The following is a 22,543-nucleotide window of genomic DNA, read 5'->3' as shown; positions in this document are numbered from 1 at the left end:
GGTGGTCCTTCAAAAGGCTAAACATAGAGCTTCCTTATGATGCAGCAATTCCACTCCTCAGCATTTATCCACACTAAAGCTACCAACACAACCATTGTTCATTGCAGCATTGCTTACCACAGCCAAGACATGAATCAACCCATAGACCTCTTAGTGGATGAATGGATCAAGAAAAGGTGATTTATTTACACAATGGGATTCTATGCTTCCATCAGAAAGAATGCTATTGCACCATTTGTAAGGAAATAGAAAATCTCGGAAAAAATTATTTTAAGTAAAGTCAGCCAGATCCAAAGAAACTCAGATTGCATGTTTTCCTTCATTTGTAGTAACTAGAATGTGCCTATAAATTTACAAGTAAACACACTAGATGGTAAAAGACAAAAATTACACTTGGACATGATAAATTACACAAAACAACCGGCATACAGTGAGATCAAAGGAGAGTATTGTTAGGAGAAAAACACAAAAGTTCGATAGCTATGTGCTTCCAATCATATGAAATGCTGTTTATCAAAATGAACTCCAAGAAATGGAAACAAGAAGCTCTTGTTATTTTGTTTTGTGTTTTTGTTTGTTTGTTTGTTTGTTTACTCCAGAAATGTGTGCCAAATGAATTCCACATGCCCTCTTGCTTAGGCTGGCTCTACTTCTCCTAGGAACTTTCCTCTGCAGAAATTTCTGGCATTGAGAACTTTCCAGAGTCTCTCCTGTATCTCATTTCATTCTTACAATTTCATACAATACACCCTCAGGGGATGCCTATAGGAAATGTAACCTAGCTGCACATGGCTTGGCCTCTGAAGGCTTCCTTTGAAATCTGTGTGGAAGTTTCCAGGAACCCACAATGTACTCATTCTGAATTCTTGTAAATCCAGCATCAGATGAATGATGACAAAAATCTACTCAAATGATGGCTGGGCCTCATAGATCATGACTGATACAATCTCTGAGTTTCTGGGTTGCTGAACACAGTAAAATAAACACTGCTTTTTAAAAGCACCAACAACTTTATAAGCAGTGTGCTCCATAGAGCTCTTCTCCTAGGGGAAAGTCCTTTAAGTGATTTGCATGAGTGGAGTCCAGCCTATTCCTGAGAAGCTCTCAACAGAATTATTTTATTTTTCCTGCAGGGAAGTACTCGGCTTCTTTATAATGGATCGAATATCTTCAGTAGCTACCCTTTCCTTGGCCCTAACTTTACAAGCACATCTTTTCTTAGCAAACTCTGTGTTTTTATACTTTTCCTCCCTGAGTTTTGCTTACAATTTTCTATAAACCTGACTAAAAGAAGCCAATAATATCCACATGATGGTCTGCATAGTAAGTAGCTTTTCAAGTTCAGAAAGATACTAGATATTTACACTGAAGGAGTGAATTGAAGAAAGTGGAGATGGATGCTCAGTCAGTCTTTGTCAGTTCTGTCACCCATTCTCAAAGGTGAAGGACTCTTGGCGATCTGTCCATTTGGTTTATCATTCTAAAAGAGAGCACACACATCTCCCACCACCTGGCTTAAATTGCTTACTTGCCTAAGCCTAGATAAAAAAAAATAGCAAGTTAGAAATCCTACAGATACCAAGTGGTCTAAAGAAAGTTGCTAAGACACAGAGATTGATTTACTTTAGATGAGCTATTCTTAATATTTCCTTTGTGTTGCATAAATTCACAGGAATGTTATTAATTGAATGGAGTTGATAGTTGATAGAAAAAAAATTTTTCAGCAGTAATAAATGTGGCCCAGAGCTAAATTAAGACATCCTCTCGCTACTTTGGGCATAACATTTTTTCCGAACAGCTGGTTTCTGTTAATAGGCGCATTCTTCCTGCAGAGCTAGCAAATTTGTAATCCTCATCATGCTAGCTGGGTAACTGCCCCACAGCACATAATCACAGAACACATTCCCGTTGCTTTACAAGGCTGTTTTTTGTGGTGTTTTTTTTTTCCTTTTGAAGTTGTACTTTTGGGAGACACACCATCTATTTTGTACTCTAGTTCCATGCTTTTCTTTAATTATAGCAGCTGATATTTATGGTGAGGAGAAGAAGATAAAGCTAAAGGTGTACAATTGCCTATTTAAAATATATGTGCTCACAAATCTTCAAAATGTGAAAAGTTCTCTTAGCTAGTAAAGAAAGGTACTTCAATTACAGAAGTATCTCCAAGTGCACAATTAGAAACTATTTTAGGAAAATTAGACCATGACCATCCTAGACTCAGGATTTTACAGGCTCTGCTCTGCCCCAAGAGCAAGATGCAAACCCCACTGCTCCTTCAAGATTTCATCAAGAATCTTCAAAACTTTATTGGGACTCTGAGCCTGGGCGTTGTCCCTCAGCTCTTCAGCTCAAGGCAAGTGTTCTGCCACTTGAGCCACAGCCCCACTTCTGGTTTTCTGGTGGTTTATTGGAGATCAGAGTCTCACAGACTTTCCTGCCCAGGCTGGCTTTGAACTGTGATCCTCAGATCTCAGCCTCCTGAGTAGCTAAGATTACAGGTGTGAGCCACTGGTGCCCAACTGCCTGGGATATTTTTTGAGCTTTAGACTTCATAGTAGTTAATGCTTCTAGTCATACTTTGATAGTAGAAGAGCAATCACATCTCTTTACTTAATTCACCTAGTAAATATGGTCCACTGATCCTCTGTATCGATAGCTATTTCCTGGTTTGTTTGAGTTAATTCCCTAGGAAAGGGGTTACTTAATTTTAAAGACATTCAATGACAATGTATAGGTGGACACCGTTTTTATACATAGGAAGAAAAACTTAAAGGAAAATTGAAAATGGACAGGTTAAGATGATACTAAGCAAAATGAACCCTATTACACAAGAGGTTTTATCTTTCTTGCTGTTATTTTAATGTTCTTATAATGTACTATGTGATTTTTTTTGTTTCTTTTGTATGTTCTTTCTCCATGGCATAACTCCTGTTGTCACTGTATTTGATTTCAATGCCCTGCATCTTGTATATACATTTTTCTAATATGGGAAGGGGAAGGGAAATAACAAAATGCAGAAATAAGGATACAGGTTGACCCATTGTAACAATGAGATGTATAAGACACTATTTTGAAAATGAACTTTACAACTTTGGCAGGGAAGGGAGGAGTTGAGGAGGTGGAGAGGGAAGGGACAGTAGCGGAAAATCAAAGGAGGGATAACAATGCTCAATAGGAACTGTACTCATTACCTTACTCATGTAACTGTAACCCCTCTGTACAGTATCTTTACAATATAAATATATATTAAAACATAAAAATAAATCCAAAAGCAAAAAAAAAAGAAAATGGATAGGTAGATTTAGTTTTACACCTAGGAAGGAAAACTCCCTTAAGTGGAAGTTGAAGGTATATATTCATTAACAAGCAAAACAATATGTTTTCAGCCATTTAAATAAAAAATATAGTATTATTTTTAAACCTATAGGAAAGTTTTGTTTTGTTTTTAAATAACAACCTGGAGAAATCAGATAGAAGACAAAACAGAATAGAGACACACCCATCTTCCTAATTACACACAAAGCCAATAAAAGTTTGTTCTGAAGTATATATAGAATATTGAGTGTAGAAATTTACAGAAGACTGTATCAAATTTTCTTGAAAAACTTCAGACATTATTCGGATAGGTTGCTAGTTTTGTTTCATTTCTGCTATTGACATATGTTCCATATTGCAATTTCTTTTACATCCAATTCTGGAAGAGCAATGTCTATGCAGCTCACCCCTCAACTCTTCTTTTTTGTTTTGGTCAGTCATGGGGCTTGAACTCTGGGCCTGGGCACTGTCCTTCAGCTCTTCAGCTCAAAGCAAGTGCCCTACCACTTGAGCTACAGCACCACTTCCGGTTTTCTGGTGGTTTATTGGAGATAAGAGTCTCACAGTTTTTTCTGCCTGGGCTGGCTTTGAACCATGATCCTCAGATCTCAGCCTCCTGAGTAGCTAGGATTACAGGCGTGAGCCACTGGCGTCTGGCAACCCCTCCACTCTTGACCTTTCCTATAGAGCAGTTTTGGAGGAAAACCAGGGTACTACAGACCTCCCTGTAAATAATTCATCCTGCTGAGCCTCCACCGGATCCTCACCAGCTCTAGTGAGTCTTCTGTTCAAGCATATTGATTTCATAGAAGAAATAGAGGCTGCACCTACTCTTTATTGCCAGGAATCAGTGTTTCTATGTTCCATCACTTCTACATCCAGAAAGAGAGAGAGAGAGAGAGAGAGAGAGAGAGAGAGAGAGAGAGAGTGAGAGAGAGAGAGAGCAATCATTTTAAGCACAAGTTATGGACTGAAGGAACTTTGCCAGTCATTCTGTCTAGGTCCTTTCACTTCACAGCTGCTACAGCTGAAAGCAAGAAACTAGAGGACCAAGAATGTCTATATCACAACCTATTAATTCTGTCCTTTCCTAAAGAAAGGTGTGTGTTGTTTAGGTCTTTCCTTCCCTGGCACTTACAAACTTCAACTCCAGCAACTATCCTCCTCCCATCTGAAATGTATAATTAATGTATTCCTTCCAACCGGAAGCTTTTGTTACACTGCTTATGCCACTGTATTAATCATAAATCCTTTAAAATATAAGCAAGGAAAAATATGACCATTGCCTTAGAGTCTGATGCTTTGCTTTCATATTATAGATAGTCTGAAGTTAGGGGGACTCTCCTGCCAGCTGAAAGATGGTAAGGCTGCCTTATTTACAATTACTTACTAATTTACACATAGTCAAAAGAGAATGAATGCCAAATGGGGTGAGGTATGCCTGTAATGCCAGCAGTATGACAGCTGAATCCAGAAGAGAGTAAGTTTCTGGTCACCCTGGCCTACACAGTAAGACTCGTAGCCTCAGAAAGAGAGAGAAAGAGAAAGAGAGTTCACTAAGACATAGTTGAATACCATGAACAGAAACTATCTCTAAATAATTACATCAACTTATAATTATTTGTTCAAAATATTGAGACAAGAGGTCTAATTATGAAGAAACAATAAGCTCCAAATTTCTATGATATTTCTCTCTGTTGAAATAAAGAGTCGATGAAAGATAAAAATACTCACCAAAAGAGGACTTCAGTGATACAAATAAAATCAAGAGATGATATCAGAGCAGATTTTATAGTCTTACTAGTCCAAGGAAAGGAACCATGGGTCACATTTATCTTCAACCACTTTGGTTTATTGGAGAACATTTTTTTCCCGTTAGATCCATTAGAAAACTATAAAATTTGACCATGCTAATTAGTGGAATACAGTGTTTCTTGAATAATGCTCCATAATAGATGATAATTATAAGGCATTACTTTGCCTGAACAGGGATAAAATAGAATGAAAACTGTTGCTTGCAGTGCTTGTCATGATGAAGTGTAATGTTGGGTCTATAGGACACTTTTCCAAAGTTCTCAATATTTCGCACATGTATAGACAAAGAAATCAATGGGACCTTGAACCATTTCCAGGCCTACTCCCAGTTTCTTCATTTGAAAATTTAGTGTAATAATTCATAGCTTCGGAGATTATTACCCTTGACAAGGATGAAGTACTTTTCATGTGCAACTTAATGGTTGTGTGTGTATATGCATACATATATCACTATCATGGAACTTTAGCAGACCTGAGATCTAATTCACTATACTTTTGTAGCACATTACATCTGTGTCTTTTATTTTTATCCATTTCACTCTGGTTTGGCCAGCTAGATTATCTTTAAAATTACAATTTAATTTTTTATTACCTCTGCAATGAAGTACATTAACCACGTAAAAAGTCAGAACACAAGTTTACTTATGTTAAGAAAACTAATGATCCTCTAAAGCAAAGCAACATCTTGTGTTTGTTGTTGTTGTTGTTGTTGGTTTCTTTTCCATAGTCAATGTTTGATAATTGCTGGTTATGGGACTTAATAAGCTCATGGGAATTAGATCTGCCTTAAATTTACAGAAAAATACCATTTTGCTGCATATGCTTTCCCCTTTCCAAATAACTTTATATAATGAAACTATTTTTGTGCACTCATCTCGAAAATTATTATTTTGAACACCTTCTGTGCACTTAGCTCTGTGCTTGAATAACTGCCAAGGTTGTCAGTGATCACCTATGAACTGATTGTAAATTTAAAGTAGAACAAACAGCACTTGACACAACAGGATTTTCAAGATCTTTAGACTCTGCCTCACAGAAATTGTTATTAGGACAAGGTCAGTCTCCACCATGCATGGACCATATAGAAGATGTGTGTATGAGAATGTGGTCAGGAAGCAGGCTTCCACCGTGACTGATTCAGTGAAATGTGTCTCTACATTCCGGACTAAAGGATGGGAAGGAGGACAGGAGAGATGCTTGAAAGAACCATACTTAGTGTGTGCCATTGCTATTACAACTTGTAGAAATCTGATGATGACCAAATCTGTAATTCCTATCACATATACTTCATGTGAAATGGAATTCTGATTCATTTTCTTTAGGCTAAATGGAAGAATGATGACTCAGTGCTCTTTGAGATAAAATATGCATCTCCACTAATAATATACTCAAGTGTTTATGAATATCCATGAATATTTCCTTACATTTTCTCCCTAATTATTTCTTTGGGAGGGTGCGGTCATGGGGCCTGAACTCTGGGCCTTGGCGCTGTCCCTCAGCTCTTCAGCTCAAGGCTAACACTCTACCACTTGAGCCACAGCACCACTTACAGCTTTTTTTTTTTTTGCTTATGTGGTGCTGAGGAATCGAACCCAGGGCCTCATGCATGAAAGGTAAGCGCTCTACCACTGAGCCATCTTGCTAGCACCTCCCTGATTATTTTTTATCTCTGTGGTTACAACATACTTCCATCATTAGGGACTGCTTGTTTTCTGAGTGACATCCTTTACTAAAGACATAGGGTTCAGTGATATTATGTCCCCTGGGTTGCAGTGATATTATGTCCTCTGGGTACCAACATTAACCTGCTTATTAAACCCAGCTGAAATTAGCCCTGAGCCCAGTATACTGGCATACAGCAAATACACAGAGCCAAGGAGACTCTTAGAAGAATATTACGGAAGATAAACATTATAAGCATTTTGCATAAAGTTGAGAAATTCTGTTCTTGCAGATACTTGGTTTCACACTCCTCTCCAAACAGATGTAAATAGGAAAGATGTAGAAGAATGAAATTCCCCTTAACAGGACCCTACTCCTCCATATGTGGTCAAGGCTTTGGCATGGTACATAGGACTCAGAACTCCATGATCTCTACCTCAATATGAATATGACAAAAGGATTTCTTTAAGGAATCATAGTTAGAAACACCATAAAATTACTTCCTTTGTATATAAGGAGCAAATAAACATAAAAATTAGTGTTTTATCCCCCATTACAGTTACTATTCCTTAGTCTCATTTAAAGATACATATGTGTACCCCAAACATGAGTGCAGGAGGCACAAAAATATTATTAATATTATTATTATTATTTGCTTAAGACCTAAAATAAAGGAGGTGAGGATTTAGCTAAGTGGAAGAGCACTTGTCTGGCAAGTGCAAGACCCTGACTTCAATCCTTAGCTCAGAAACAAAGCCATAAAATAAATCCCTAGAGTGACATATCACGTGGCATCCTTTCTCAGAGAGCACTGAAAATAATCAACAACTGTACATAGGTTTGTTGTGTTTTCAATCAGTCATCTTTGGTATCAAACTCAGTTCCCTATGCAAATAGTTTCACTATTCTACAACACCACAGTCAGAAAAAAAGTATTCAGAATATTTAATTTGAACATTTTCATGCTTACTCTATCATTGAAAAATAAGAAAAGATTTTCCAAATTGATTTGTTCATTTTAATGTCCTATATTCCAGTTATTTCTGACCACCTTGGCTATCAAAAGCATACATGCATAATCATTTACTTTAAACAAAACGAAGTACTTATTTTTTTTACAGAGACACTCTGATAAGCCTCTGACTGTAAGTCATACTATTTCTTCAAACGTTTATTCAGATTTTCAAGATTATAGTTGATAATGAAGCAGGTGACAGAAGCCTTGCTTTTACCATTTTGAGAGTTGATTTCCTCATTAAAATGAAATCGAAAGTTGGGTGCCCAAAGACTCAGAGCTGGAAGATTACAAAGCATGAAAGTAAGAATGACATTGCACCATTTGTTAGGAAATGGAAAGACTTGGAAAAAATTATATTAAGTAAAGTAAGCCAGGCCCAAAGATACATAGGTCACATGGTTTCCTTTATTTACAATAACTAGTATATGTCAGAGTCAAGTAGAAAAGGTCAGATAAGGTGATGTTAGGGGAATGAACCCCAAGATAAGTATTCAAATGTTTTTTTTGTTTTTTTCTTTCATGCAATTGTTTCTAACATATTTATAAGATGATTTCTATGTTGCTTTGTATGTCCCTCCACCACTGTATAACCCATGTTTTCGCTGTATTTGATGTTGGTATAATTTGTGGAGGGGAAGGGCAAAAACAAATCGTTTAACTAGGGATACAGGTGGATCCATTGCAACAATGAGATGTACAAGTCGTTATGTCGAAAAATGAACTTTACAACTTTGGTGGGTGTGGGGAGGATCGAGTGAGGTAGGGGGGAGTATGGGAAGGGATGGGAAGGGGAAACAAAGGAGGAGGCTACAATGCTTGATAAGAAATGTACTCATTATCTTGCCCATGTAATTGTAACCCCTCTGTACAGTATTCTCACAACAAAAAAAATTTAATAAAAAAGTAAGGATGAAAGAATGAAAAAGAGAGGCAGATGAGAAAATAAATACATAAAATTTTAACATTAAACATCACCACATCGAAAGTTGTATTAAATGTAATTAGTCCAATGTTTCACTTAGAAAGCAGAGGTTGACAGATCAGGAAAAATGAATCACATGCTGCCTTCGCATTTCAAATTGCAATATGTAATGGAAAACGTAAATAGGTTGAAGTAAATATGTTGTAAAATACATGTACCACTTTTAGTATGAGAAGACTATACTGCCGAGATGAATACCAGGTGGAGTAGGCTTCAATATATGAGGTAATGTCAGCAATAATATGTCAGAAACATAGCAATTGTAAATGGGTGTACATTATAAAAGAGTTCCAAATTAGAAGGTTAAAATGAAGGAATTTTTCAAAGAAATAGACTATCAAAGGTAGCATTTAATGGGAAAATTGAATTGAACATCTATCAAAACTGAAAGATTTGTATAACATTGTCTCTGTCTTGGTAAGTCCAACATTTACTGAATGATACACCAAAGTGTACTGTGTACAAGCTTTCTTAGTGTCCATCCTTCATTTATCTATAGAAATTGTAAAAAAAAAAAAAAAAGAAAATTCTGGAAGAAAACACAAGGTGCACATGATTTCTGAGCCATCAATTCTATTTAACAATCAAGGCAAAGTTTGGCACACAATTTTTCAAAAGTTTCAAAAGTGGAAGGAACAGCAAGTACCATAACCTATCAATGGTGTAATGCCTCTCCCCCAAGACAGAAATATTCCTCATGAATATAGATTCAGAATTCCTTACAAAATGCTGCAAATTAAACCCATTTTTTACTTAGTGGATGCTGTGCTAACTTGTGACCAGATAGAATTTGCCAGTGAATACTAAAGTAGATGAGGTATTCCAAGGCCTACTGGGTGATATAAATCACCCAGAGAGAATAAAAGGGAACATGCATCTATTTCAAAAGACACCAGAAAAAAAAGCATTAGAAAAAGCCAGCACCAATACTTTACCAACATATGTAAATTTTGTAAGAATTTTAGGAAAGGTTTTATTCTTAAAGCTAATGAAAAACTACCCCTCATCCTATGACTACTGTAAAAAAAGAGAATTCATTTTATGTTAGGACACTAATAACATCGTGCTCTGTTGTTATAAAATTGAAACTAAACACATTTGGAATATGCTAAAGAGACAAAAGAAAAAGAAAAAGCCAGCACCTATTTGTGACAGAAGAAAAAACTAGCACTCAGCAAACTAGAAATTAAAATCATATGTAATGATATACAACTAACTTGTTTCCCTCTGAAACTGGAAACTAGACAAAGATGTTTTGTTCTGTAGAAACATTTTGTATACTTGTATGTATGGGGGGCGGGGATCATTTGTTGGGCCTGAACTCTGGGCCTGGGCACTGTCCCTCAGCTCTTCAGCTCAAGGCTAGCTCTCTACCACTTCCCACATTTTTTGCTTATGTGGTGATGAGGAATTGAACCCAAGGCCTTATGCATGCAAGGCAAGCACTCTACCATTGAGCCACCTTCCCATCCATTTCGTATACTTTCAAAGGTTCTAGCTGATGTTCTAGACAATGAAGAGTCAAAGTATCAAAGCTAAGAAAAGCAGACATACAATTGTTTCCATCTGCTAATAATATAGTTGTATGTAGAGGAAATTCCAAAGACTCTATGAAATTATCCTGAGGACAAGCAAGGGAATTCACTTGTTTCCTAAGACCCTAGTTGCAAAAATTGGAAAACTCTAGTTTAAAAGTAAATCCATTGAAGTAGTATCATAAAATATTAAATATGAAGGAATAAATGGGATATAATAACCTCAAGAAACTGCAAAACATACTTGAGATAAGAAGAACTTAAATAAATGGTCATCGTTTTCATGGGTTTGGATGTTCAGAATAACTCAGATGGTAAATATTCTCAAGGAGATCTACAAGTCAATCAAAGCAGATCTACAAATCAAAATCCTAATAAATTTTTTTTCCAAATTGACCATCTGGTCATGTATGGACACAGTGAATCTTGAAGAAATATTTTAATTTACTTGATTGTAGAAATGGTTTCACAGGTATATATGACTGTCAAAATTGATAAAAAAATACATTTGGAGTATATAGCACTAAATGAAAGACAATTATAACTCAATAAATGAAATGTAATGACAACAGAATCACCTAGCTACAAATGTAAACCAGTTAGCAAAATCTCTAATTCATTATAAAATATAAGGACTTCTAATACAGAACAAACCAAAACAGAAATTCTAAAGCCAGGAGCCGGTGGCTTACGCCTATAATCCTAGTAAGGAGTCTGAGATCTAAGGATCATGCTTCCAAGCCAGCCCAGGCAGGAAAATACATGAGACTCTTATCTCCAATAAACCACCAGAAAACAGTGGCACTGTGGCTTAAGTGGTAGAGCACTATCCTTGAGCTGAAGAGCTGAGGGACAGCACCCAAGCCCAGAGTTCAAGCACCAAGACTGACAAAAAAAAAAAAGTAAAAAAGAAAAGAAATTCTAAAGAGCTTGAACTAATAAATTAATTTGCTTTAAAAAACTCTGATCACAAGAAATATGAAAATATTAAAGAATAGCTGCATTTGCAAATGAGTTTGGTCAATCCTGAGAGGAAAAATATAATTCAAATACTAAAAGAATACTAACAAGAAGCCTCAGACCCCAGTTCACTCTGTGAATCCAGGATAATTCAAACAGAAAGCAAACATCAATAGTAAGGAAATGAAAAACAAACTCAGTTTTGCACACAGTGTGGAATTCTTCAGCAGATTAATTGCAAGACAGTTTCATTTGTTTTGCTGTTTAGAAGTAAAGTGGATCATACCAAAATAAAGTGTATTCTGAGATTCTAGAAAGAAAAGATATGATAATTTTAGATTACTGAAATAATCATTACTCGCTATGGAAAAGATATATGGAATCCAATGTTTTATTATTTTTTAATTATCAAAATAAGCATTAAAGAAAAGTCCTTACCTTCTCCAATAAAGACTATTTTCAAGTTCTCTTGGTACCATTTTTTAATGGGAAAACATTAGAGGAATTTGAAACTAGCTATTTTGGCACTAATGTATGAATTAAAAACAGTGGTATTACAGCGAGAGTTCATTTATTTATTAATATTAAATTGAGGATATAATTTATTCAATAACAACTACTGCTAGAGGCATACAGTCACTCCAATTAAAGGCAACTAACCTCCTGAACATAACAAATTAGGAATTTTATTTATAATAGAAATCCAAAGTCGTATATAAGCCCTTGTTAATTAACTATGCATTTTGGATTTCGCTAGAATAGAATTTGTTCTGACACCTGTAGCATTTATCCACTCCAATATATTATCTCACATAGAAATAGTCATTTACTTCATAACTTTTGTTTATGTAGATTTCTTGACAATAATGAGTTTTAATGGCTTTTAACTTGGCAAAATATGCCCGCACTTTCTCTCAATATTGGTAATTTTGGAAAAGTTGGAAATAGTGTAAAATGATTAAAGTACATAAAAATATTTTCCATAAATTGTTGCTGCAAATATACTGAGAACCATTTCTCCGGTTTTCCATGTATGGGGTAACAGGCATCCATAATAATGCCTGGCCCCACTTTTTCTTTAAAATTAATTGCTGCTTTTCCAGTTTGAAAACTTACTTTGAAATGAAAATTTCATTTCTGTGATTATATACAAGTTTTGTCATGCCAGATCAGAAATAAATGTCAATGAGAGTCAAAGCCAATAATATGTCAGTCGTTGTCAATAGAACATTGATAGAAATATAATAATCACTGGAATGTGTTATCAAAGAATTTAAGTGAATAGAATTTTTTTGACAACAAAATGCCTCGTAAAGAAAAAAAAAAGAACTCGGCAAGTGAGGATAAGAGCTTTTATATTTACTGAGATCCATCCTGAATATTACACAGTTACTTAAGGACAACATTGAGTGTTGGATAAAGCAATATTTATATGTGTCAAGAGGCAGGGTAAAATGAGTTCCTTGTACCGTTCAAAATCCTTCATAATAAAGGATGGTGAACAGCTAGAGCCCTTTGCTGGGCTAGTAATTTATATTCATGAAGAAGGTGCACTCAGCAATGATCATTTAATTAACAAATGTAGAGTATTCAGAAAGAGCAATGCCACTCTCCTTATGGCAGACTTGTCATGCCATACCGGTGCCACTGCGGAGGTATCATAATGTCAGATAAATCTTCAGGTATCTTACACTTTGTGCATTGCAAGTCATTTCACTTGGAGATAAAAACCACCATTTGGTGCAATTACCTCCCTAAAATCTAATTCTAGAAGGCAGGCGGCCACTCTTTTAAACATTGAGAGGTTTCATCACTAGTTTGATTTCCCAGGATGGGAAATGTGTTTCAATGTTAAATGCAGCTTAAAATCAACCCATCTTTGGGGAAGAGTTTATGTGACAGTTTCAACTCCTAAGTAGATGCAGAGCAATAAGAAAATGTGGTCACCCTACTATGTTACTGGTCAGATGTTTTCAACAAGCTACAGATGTAGGGTCATGTTGTATCATTGGATTGTGAAGCCAGTCATTCATACAAGGTCAGCAGAGGTTTATGGTGCACATAAGACAGCTACTCAAAACCCTGAAGTACTGGCTCAAGTTTATAGTTCATTTCACCATGAGCTGTGTGTGTTCCTCGTAACCATAATACATCGAATTTTCCATTGACACAAAACACCTTACAAGAGGAGGGAAATTTAAGATCACATTCAAATTTATTATTCAGCTCAGGAGTCAATAATGTGTTTGCTTAAAAAATAATATAGCAATGCTACTGCACTATATGTATAGCATGTGTAGAATTTTCTGTTTGTAAAAGGTAGTCTTTATGAATGAAATGGATGCTTTTGACATTTTTATTCTGTTATTGTTTCTTTTTATTCATGTTTCTTTGCTGTGCTGAGAGCAGAACTTCAAGCCTTGACATTCTAGCATAAAGCTCCACCCCTGGCCTAAGCCAGGTGAATTTAAACAGACTGAAGAGTATGCTCTGGCCTAGAGAACCACCAAAACCAAAGCATTTAACCACTATCTAATAACTTCATGTATATTTTTTTATTCATTTATGTTGTGGAGTGGGGGATACAGCCCAAGTCCTCATGTGCTAGAAAGCACTTTAACACTAAGCTACACTGTCAGCCCCCTACATTTACTTTTTAAAGGCTTTACCCAAATATTCAAAGTGTTTTGATTCTATTAAAAAATAGAAGCATATTCTCAAATTCAGTTGTTTTTGCCTTGAAATTTTACCTGTTAATACCTTGCTGAAGTAAACAAATCATAATAGTTAAGAAAGAAAAGGTATAAATAGGAGGCTAATTATGTTTAGGTTCTTTGCTTTAATTTCTGAAACCCTCAAGATGCTGTATTTAAATTGAATTGACTTCCATAGTACATAGTACACACACACACACATGCAAAAATGGCTTAGGTGCTGCAATTGTCTTTGAAATTCAGGATCTTGCACTTGCCAGGAAAGAATTCTTTCACTATCATTATGGCTTCTGCCCTTTTTGCTTTAGTTATTTTTCCTCGGGGGTCTCTTGTTTAAGCCTAGACCAACCACACTCAGCCCACAATCATCCTTCCCCTGTCTCTCAGATTTTTACAATTACAGGTGTCACTATCATCTCTGGCTTTTTAAGGTAAAATCTTACCAATGTTGCCTTGGGCAATACTCCCTATCTCTACAAACCAAGTTGTAACTGTCTTTTGTACTCTGAGTAATCACTGAGTCATAAGAAATTTCCAAATATGCAGTGATGTATTCTCATACACTTCCAGGGAGAAATAGATCTTTATTTTGTGCAAATTATCCTCTCATACCTCTTTTTTCCTTTCATGTACAATGTCAGTCCAAATATCTTTCAATCAGAAACCAAGGAATATTGTTATTTACTATATAGCCCCCAAAATGGAGGAGAAAAAAATAATATTTACTAGAAGACCATTAATTCCACCTATGAAATTTAAGAAAATAAAAGCTTATCTCCCTAGATCCAATGTGATCCCAAAGGAAATTAAATAAAAGGTAGTAGTTCACTTTGATGAACAAAGAAATCACTGGAGAATCAGTTTTTCAAAATGTTCACATCCTTTTGTAATTTAATAAACTCAAACCAATCCCATTTCATTTTAACTTTGTTTCTGTTATATACTCTAAGTTTGACAGTGTGGTACTGCTGTGTGTCTATTTTTAGAAAGCTCATTGAGATATATAATATTAAACGTGGACACATAAAACTTTGTAATTTTCCAATTTTTATAAATTATTAACAGCTTTCCTTATGATTTTTCATAACCACCTTTATTGCTCATAAATTATGGGCATTGCGGTATTTTCCATGCGTACTTACTGAAATAATCTCATGTTCTACCCTCATGTACCACCTGCCTCATCATTATGACTGCTCCCATTTCTTTTTTTCCTTTATTTTATTGCCAATCCTGGGGCTTGCATTTAGGACCTGGGCACTGTCCTGAGTTTTTTGTTGTTGTTGTTCAAGGCTATCACTCTATCACTTGACACACCGTGCCACTTCCAGCTTTTACTCTTTATATGGTACTGAGCAATCGAACCTAGGGCTTTGTGTATGCAAGGCAAACACTCTACCACTAAGCCACAATCCCAGCCCCTCTTATTTATCACTTGTTTGGGACAATCTAATTTCCCTGGCTTTCTCAGAGGTCTTGGACCACTGAGAGTCAACTGTAGCTGCCTGAGGCTCTCTAACTTCCATGCAGACCAGCTTGTATCCATCCACTTAGTTAACTGTTCTAAGTTCTGAGCAGAAAATAAGAATACATTTTTTACACCTGGAAGCAAATTGCCAAATTAAGTTCTGAAAATATCAGGAAGACAATGGCCTGTCTCCATAGACATTTATGCTTCAAAAAGTATGGTGCCTAGACCCTGAAGACCATTCTAAGTCCTACAAATCAAAGACACCCAAGAAATGTGTTACCACATTATGAAAGTTTAACATGAGGGCACAGGACTTTTCCCATGTCTTTTAAAAGGAACAATTTTCCTCTCCTTTCTTGGGATGTGGCCTTCTAACATTCTATCATTAATCTATGACAGTATGGGGTCACTTGTGTTTAAGAGTTTCTACTAGCTTTCCTTGTAGGCTAAAAGCAGTGAGAGGTAGCCACGTTATTTACTGTGAGAATATTGAAGAGGTTTCTGATTTAGAGCATATCACATGTCCATTCAGGATAAAATTAACAAAGGAACATATCACACAAGGTGCTCAAGTAACAAAAATGTGTGAATAAACAACTGTGTTGTACATCCTTGAAAAAGGTGATGTGTGCAATGTCATGTAATGTCACTTAATGCAATGCTATGGGACCCTGTTCTCCCAGGAAAACTTTTAACTCTTAGCCATCACTGGGAAAGAAAATCCAAAGAGAAACCTTTCGGGTTCTGCCTAAGTGTGAATTTGGAATTCTCAAATATACAGGGTTACAGATATAGCTCCTAAAGTCCCCTAAAACCAGTTCTCTTTTCTTCTAGTGAAAATAAGCTTTCACAATAAGCATCTTGCTTACCTTTCATAGGATCTTCCATTTCCTGTATTTATTGTTTATTCTCTAGTCAGCAATTTAAAATTTTAAGAGGCACTTAAATTTTTATTTTGTCTTTTTAATATATTATTAATTTTTTGTCTCCTATAGTGCATTAAAAGTTAATAGAGTGTAATTGTATTCTTCTCTGTTTTATCTTTCTTGGGCCTCATGATTGTCAGACAAGAAAGGGCACAGGGGTACCAGGTGCAGGGATCAGTCTGAAGGCTGCGGGGCTGGAAGATTCATAGGAGAGCACAGCAGGAGATAAGCAGGTCAAGCATAGCCAATCACGCTGACGCCATTAAGTCATTTTAAGGTCTATGTAGGAAGAACAATAGAGAGGTCAGTGTTTTTTTAAGTTTCATTCAGCAGTAATTTCAAACTAAAGCTATGGTTTTTAAGTTCCTCTTTCACTATACATTTATTTTCATGACAAAAAAATTCTGCTCCTTCCTAGCTTGTCATTTAGTTAATTTGTTATATTTAATCATAGTAGAAACTGTTAGATGCTTGTTGGGGTCACTTAATTCCATTTAGAGTATGACAATACAAATTCTAGTCTGGTTGGTGTTTGGTTTTGGTGAAGACTGAAGCAGCTCCAGTGTTTGCTTTTCATTTCTCTTTCCTTTTTACAGCAGCATTGTTGCATATGATTTTTTTTTTCTGATCCAGTTCAGAATTTGGGATGAATTGTTGGGCAACAGTTCCTTCTTTTCCTTTGTGCTGGGAAAGTAAACTTCCTGAGAACATAGTATCATCAGTAGAAGGAGTTGGTAGCTTGTGGTTCTCTACTGCTTCTGTGGTTCCTCCCTACAGTTCTTCCTTCTCTTTTCCTGTTCACCAGTATCACTTTTTGTATCAGCCATTCAGGTCCATGAACATTTAAGACCCTTCCCTGTCTATACTTCTGGGTTAACTCTGCCTGTTAGGCCTTCTTTGGTCTGATGTGGATGTGTCCTCTTCATCCAGTCCGCTGGTCTCAAGGCCATTCTGACCATCCAGCTTGCCTCTCCATAAATTAAGAGTGACAGTAGGTATCAATAGGTCCAGAAATAGCTCTGTTGCTATTACTGTAATAGATTTCTTTGGTGAAGTCCTTGCTAATCTGGATTTTGAAGAGAGCATGAAATGAAATTTGGATGTAGACAGACAATTAACCCAAGACCGACCAGAATTACACATAACAACTTTTAAATAGAGAGTTCACATGAAACAATTTCATTTTCAACAGGGCCTCACTCTCTGAAGATAAAATGCTGAAGGAATCTACAGTGAATTGAGGAAATAGTCTTAAAGAGGACTACAGTAGCTTTACCTAAAAGAGCTCTGTGTTTTGACCAAAGGTTTGGGCACCAAACCTCTCAAATTAGGGAGAGAGAGCTAGAAACAAGAAATGTCTGAAGATAGCATGAATTAAAGAGATGTAATGATTGACCTCTGGTTCATGGAATAAGCCCCAAGCTTACATTTTTCCCATTGTGTGGAATGGACATTAGCATAGATAACTGAAAAAACACTGTCCCTCAACCATATCCATGTCTTTATGCCCCAAACCTACAAACGTGTTCCCTAACAGAGCAAGTGACACCTTGCAGATGTACAGATTTTTGAGACTGGAGGGATGATTGGGAATTATCAGGGTTGGTCCCGTAGAGTCACAAGGAACCTATGAAGCAGGAGCAAGAGGGACCCCGTTAATGAAGGAGATGTGATAAATGAACCAGAGAGACTTATGAAGAGGAAAAAGAATTAAAGACGTAACAACGTTGGCCTTGAACAAGAGTCACGGAAAGGGGCAGTCTCTAGAAACTCAAGAAACCCAGAACAAATTCTTCCCTAGAACCTCCAAAAGAAATTCAGTATGTTGCCTGCCCCTTGATTTTATCCCTGTAAGAGATATTTTTGACATCTTACTTCTGAAACCGTGAGGTATGTTTCTGTTATTTTATGACACTACGCTATTGACTTCTCCGCACCAGCAATGGGAAAGCATCACACATGAATTCACTGCAAGCTACCTTCCTCCTTTCCCCGGAACTCAGCTCAACTTTAACTCCTAAGCGACTCTTCCATCTAGCTTTCTGACCAGCCTAGCTAAGTAAACCTTTCATCCCGTTTTCCTCTAATGTGAGAAAGGGCTTGCTTTTATTCAATCCTGAACTCTAGCACCCCAAAATAGTGCCTGGCATGTGATAATAAGTACTTTTTGAATATACTAATAAAAGGAAGTAACTCTTTAAATGACTCTATCCATCTCTAACATGATTTTTGTGGCTGAAATGACAGAAGCAGCTCTTCTAGAAACAGGGAACATCCCATTGCCTCTTCTATGGTCATTCTACCAAGATCTCGATCTATCTCAAAATAAACTTACGTTGATTTCTAACATCCAACTATGGTTTTCTCCTACTAACTACCAAAATAGAAATAGTGATACTCCCTTCTTCTTAATATTGGATTAATTAAATTTTAGTGTTTCTGTTCCACATATATCTCTAAGAATCCCATCTATGTGTCTCCCTTTGCTGTCGTTTGATTATGCTCCTTTGTTTTGTCCTCTACACATAGCTAACATTCAGATTTGCTGTTTTCTGACAAGAACACTCTAGTGCACTCCATGAGATTTGGTATAGTCAATTTAAAACCTATGTTTATTTTAAATCTTATATTTCTATTTTCATAAACACAATTCCAACAATCACAGCCCTACATTATGAAAAAGCCATAGTGAGATGATTTTGTGCTTTTGCAAATGCAATGCTTCTCCATAAGCCAGGCTTGACTCAGCCTTCAAAATCCACCTCAAAGTCTGTCTCCCTTGCAAAACATTCTGTCACTTTCATGACCTGTATTGGATTCTCCTTCATGTCTAACCCTGTGATCTGGGGATATTTACTTTCTGTTGTACTTCTCTCATGGCTCTGAAAGGTTTTATTTGCATGCCTACATCCTCTGCACTGAAAACTTTTTATTATATTTTTTTTCCTTTTTTTTGCTTTCAGATGTCTGGCATAGTGCCTGGCCTATATTAACGCCAAAACAGAAATGTGGCAAACGAATCAAGTCAAGTTCACTAAATTATATCCTTGAAAATAATGGTATGGCAGAGCTCTAAAAATGTCTTCTGAAAGGGTTCCAGAGCCAACTTGTATCTTTTCATTCTTTATTATCAAGTGGTATTGTACAATATGGGTTAGAATTATTTTAAAACAATCAGCTGGAAATTGGTGCTAAATTTTTCAGCACAATGGAGCTAATATAATGCCCAGATGATAGCCATGGTGGTGAAAGCATAAAATGGGGAAAATCAGTGGGTCAGTAGCAATGAGATGATGACCTTGACAATGACATCGCAGCTTCCCTCCAGCCTGTGGTGTTGCATACCCTTATGAGCAATAATTGCACAGAGTCTTACCACAACCGCTCTGCCTTCCCTTACTTTATGCCTGATCCACAGCAATCCTGGTCAAGCTGTTGAGACTTCCTAAAGTGGGAAGTCTTAAAGCTCCAGTGCACATAACACATAGAAGATTTCAATATGTTCCAACCCTTATCATCCACAGTGGGTGCACTGGTGAATATATACTTTGCACAGGCTTTTCCTAGTTCTTGCTTACTCTTCCCAGTCCCTCAATCTTCTTCCCTTCAGACATTCCCATGTAATAAGCTACCCTTTACATGTCCCTGTTTCAGTTGATGGTTTCTAGCAAAATCCTGACCCAGAAAGCTGGTATAAATATGGACCATACAAGACCAACTCTTTGGATGGACTCTCTTGGAATTCTGCACAGAAGTAACAGTGGAAACACTCACCAGCACATGGCAGCCAATGCCAAGAACTTAGCCTCCCACACATGGAAACTAGAATGGAGTAGACCCAATAGATGAATGCAGGGACTGGCAGTAAACAGTTTGGGGTAAAAAAAAAATGTTGAAATGTTGTAGTGTTGGTTACTTTTGTTCATTTCTTTAGGAGTCTTGAAAATAGGCTTAAAATTAGTCCACTTCAACTTCAGATACAATGCACAGGTCAAAAAATTTATAAAAGCAACTACTGTCCCTTGCAGTCATAAAAAAACACGGCTGAAAATCATACCCCACCCATAATTGTACAGGGAACAGATTTATTTAAAAAGAAATGGCTCAGGCCCTAGCTGAGAGCTTCACCACCGAAGTTCTGGGCCCAGGAGATGAGGCTGCTGGTGGCTGCCAGTGAACAAAGATTCCTGAACCACCAGGGAGTGGTTCAAGTGGTTCCCTCCTCACCTTCAGCCCTTCGAGTCAGCACAAGTGACTCCGTCTCTACTGCTGGACAAGAAAGGGCTGGATGTCCTGACGCCCTGAAGGCACTCTAGCAGAGCAAGTCCCTGCTCTAAGGTGTTGTCCTTTAGCGTCACCCGTGAGAAACTCAGTTGCCTATAGACCAAAAGTGGGAGTTAGGTCACATTACAGCCTCAGCAGAGAAATATAACCCTCGCTCCAGACAGAATGAGCATTCAAGGTTAGAAGACATGGCTCCGCATTTACATACAGAAATCTGTGGATAGCATGGTGTAGAATCTTTTTTTGGCGGAGGGGGGGGAGAGGGGACACGGTCCCGTCATGGGGCCTGAACTCTGGGCCTGGGTGATGTCCCTCAGCTCTTCAGCTCAAGGCTAGCGTTCTACCACTTGAGCCACAACACCACTTCCAGCTTTTTTTTCCTGCTTATGTGGTGCTGAGGAATCAAACCCAGGGCCTCATGCATGCAAGGCAAGCGCTCTACCACTGAGCCACCTTCCCAGCCCCCATGGTGTAGAATCTTAATGGCATAGCTCTAGGAAGTACTAGAATGTGAATACAGGAAAGGATCAACATAAGAAGGCTCCCCTATGATTTGGCAATTAGTGTCCAGGCAAGGACACTTAGCTAGCCCTAATACGTTTCTGAGATCACTCTTTGAAACCTAGACATACTATTGTCCTACAACAAGTATTGTGGACGTTAGCAAAATACTAACAAACAATTTGGTGGTGCAAAAATACTAGAATGGATTTATGACTCAATATCAGAAAAACTGCTCTCTGATTATATTTCCAAAGAAGATCCAGAGAACAAGTCCTTAGCTAACACAATAAGGAAGACACAGGGGATACAGGAGGATTATATACTTTGAGGAGATTGATAATGATTGTCTTCTGTAGGCTGCAAAGAACTAAGTAACAGTGTAAATCATGGCTTTACTGGCATGAACTAGGCTGAGAGTCTAACTGGCAGATTGCAATGCAGGCCATTATTGTAATGGGAAGAAAGGCCAGAGCAGTAATACCCAGAGTACTTTAACCCACAAACATCTGTCTATGAAAGCTAATAGACTATGATACTCAGAAGGATTAAAAGATGGGAACCAATTATTTGTCTTGCTTAAGAAATCTGAAGACTTCTTTAGCAGTGAGCATCAGCCACCAGATAGAAAACTTCGGATCTTGTTTTCAAATCTAAGCGACTTCAGAGACCCAGACTCTAATAACCGATGGAGTGGCAATACTTCCTTAAAGAGGACACTAATGACATCTCAAGTCCAAAACAACACCAATGCTCCAATCTTTCCTCAAAACAGCAACAAGAAATCTGTTAGCTCTCTCCTTTAGTAACTGCACCTAAGGAAGGAAATAAATATGCAAACAATATGAAGGTTGTTGTTGTCTGGTGCCTGGAATTTCAGAGGACAGTCTAGCTGGATAGCTAGAATGAATAGTAACTTAAGGTAGCCAAAGGAGAAATAAAATTCTTGGCCAAGACTCCCCAGAGAGTCAATGGATCAAAATACTCATTGTATCATCCTTTCCCTAGCCTTCCAATGTGTAAGTGGGATGGAGAGACACAAGATGTATCCAAATCTTGACTTGTTCCGCAGAGACTCTATAGGGAGAAAGGACCCATGGGAAATCCTCACCATGTGTTCTATCCTCTATTCAGGGTTAGAATGTGCTGTTTTACTTGAAATAATTAAGGAAAATTCTACCTCATAGAAATTTGAATTAGGAAAGGCAGAAGTATTTTTATAGCCATTTAGATCATTAGATTGTTAATCTGTGATACTATACCCAACTAATGAGTAGTAGCCATTAAAATATTAGTCACCATGTGAAATCCCTAGCACATCAATGCCCTTTTTAATACTTAATAACTTTGAAATCTATTG

This window comes from Dipodomys spectabilis, unplaced genomic scaffold (genome assembly GCF_019054845.1).
Source record: "Dipodomys spectabilis isolate Male_0828 unplaced genomic scaffold, ASM1905484v1 ptg000034l, whole genome shotgun sequence".
NCBI classification, from domain to species: Eukaryota; Metazoa; Chordata; class Mammalia; order Rodentia; family Heteromyidae; genus Dipodomys; species Dipodomys spectabilis.
The sequence above is the reverse complement of the archived record's forward strand: the minus strand, read 5'-3'. Positions refer to the sequence as shown.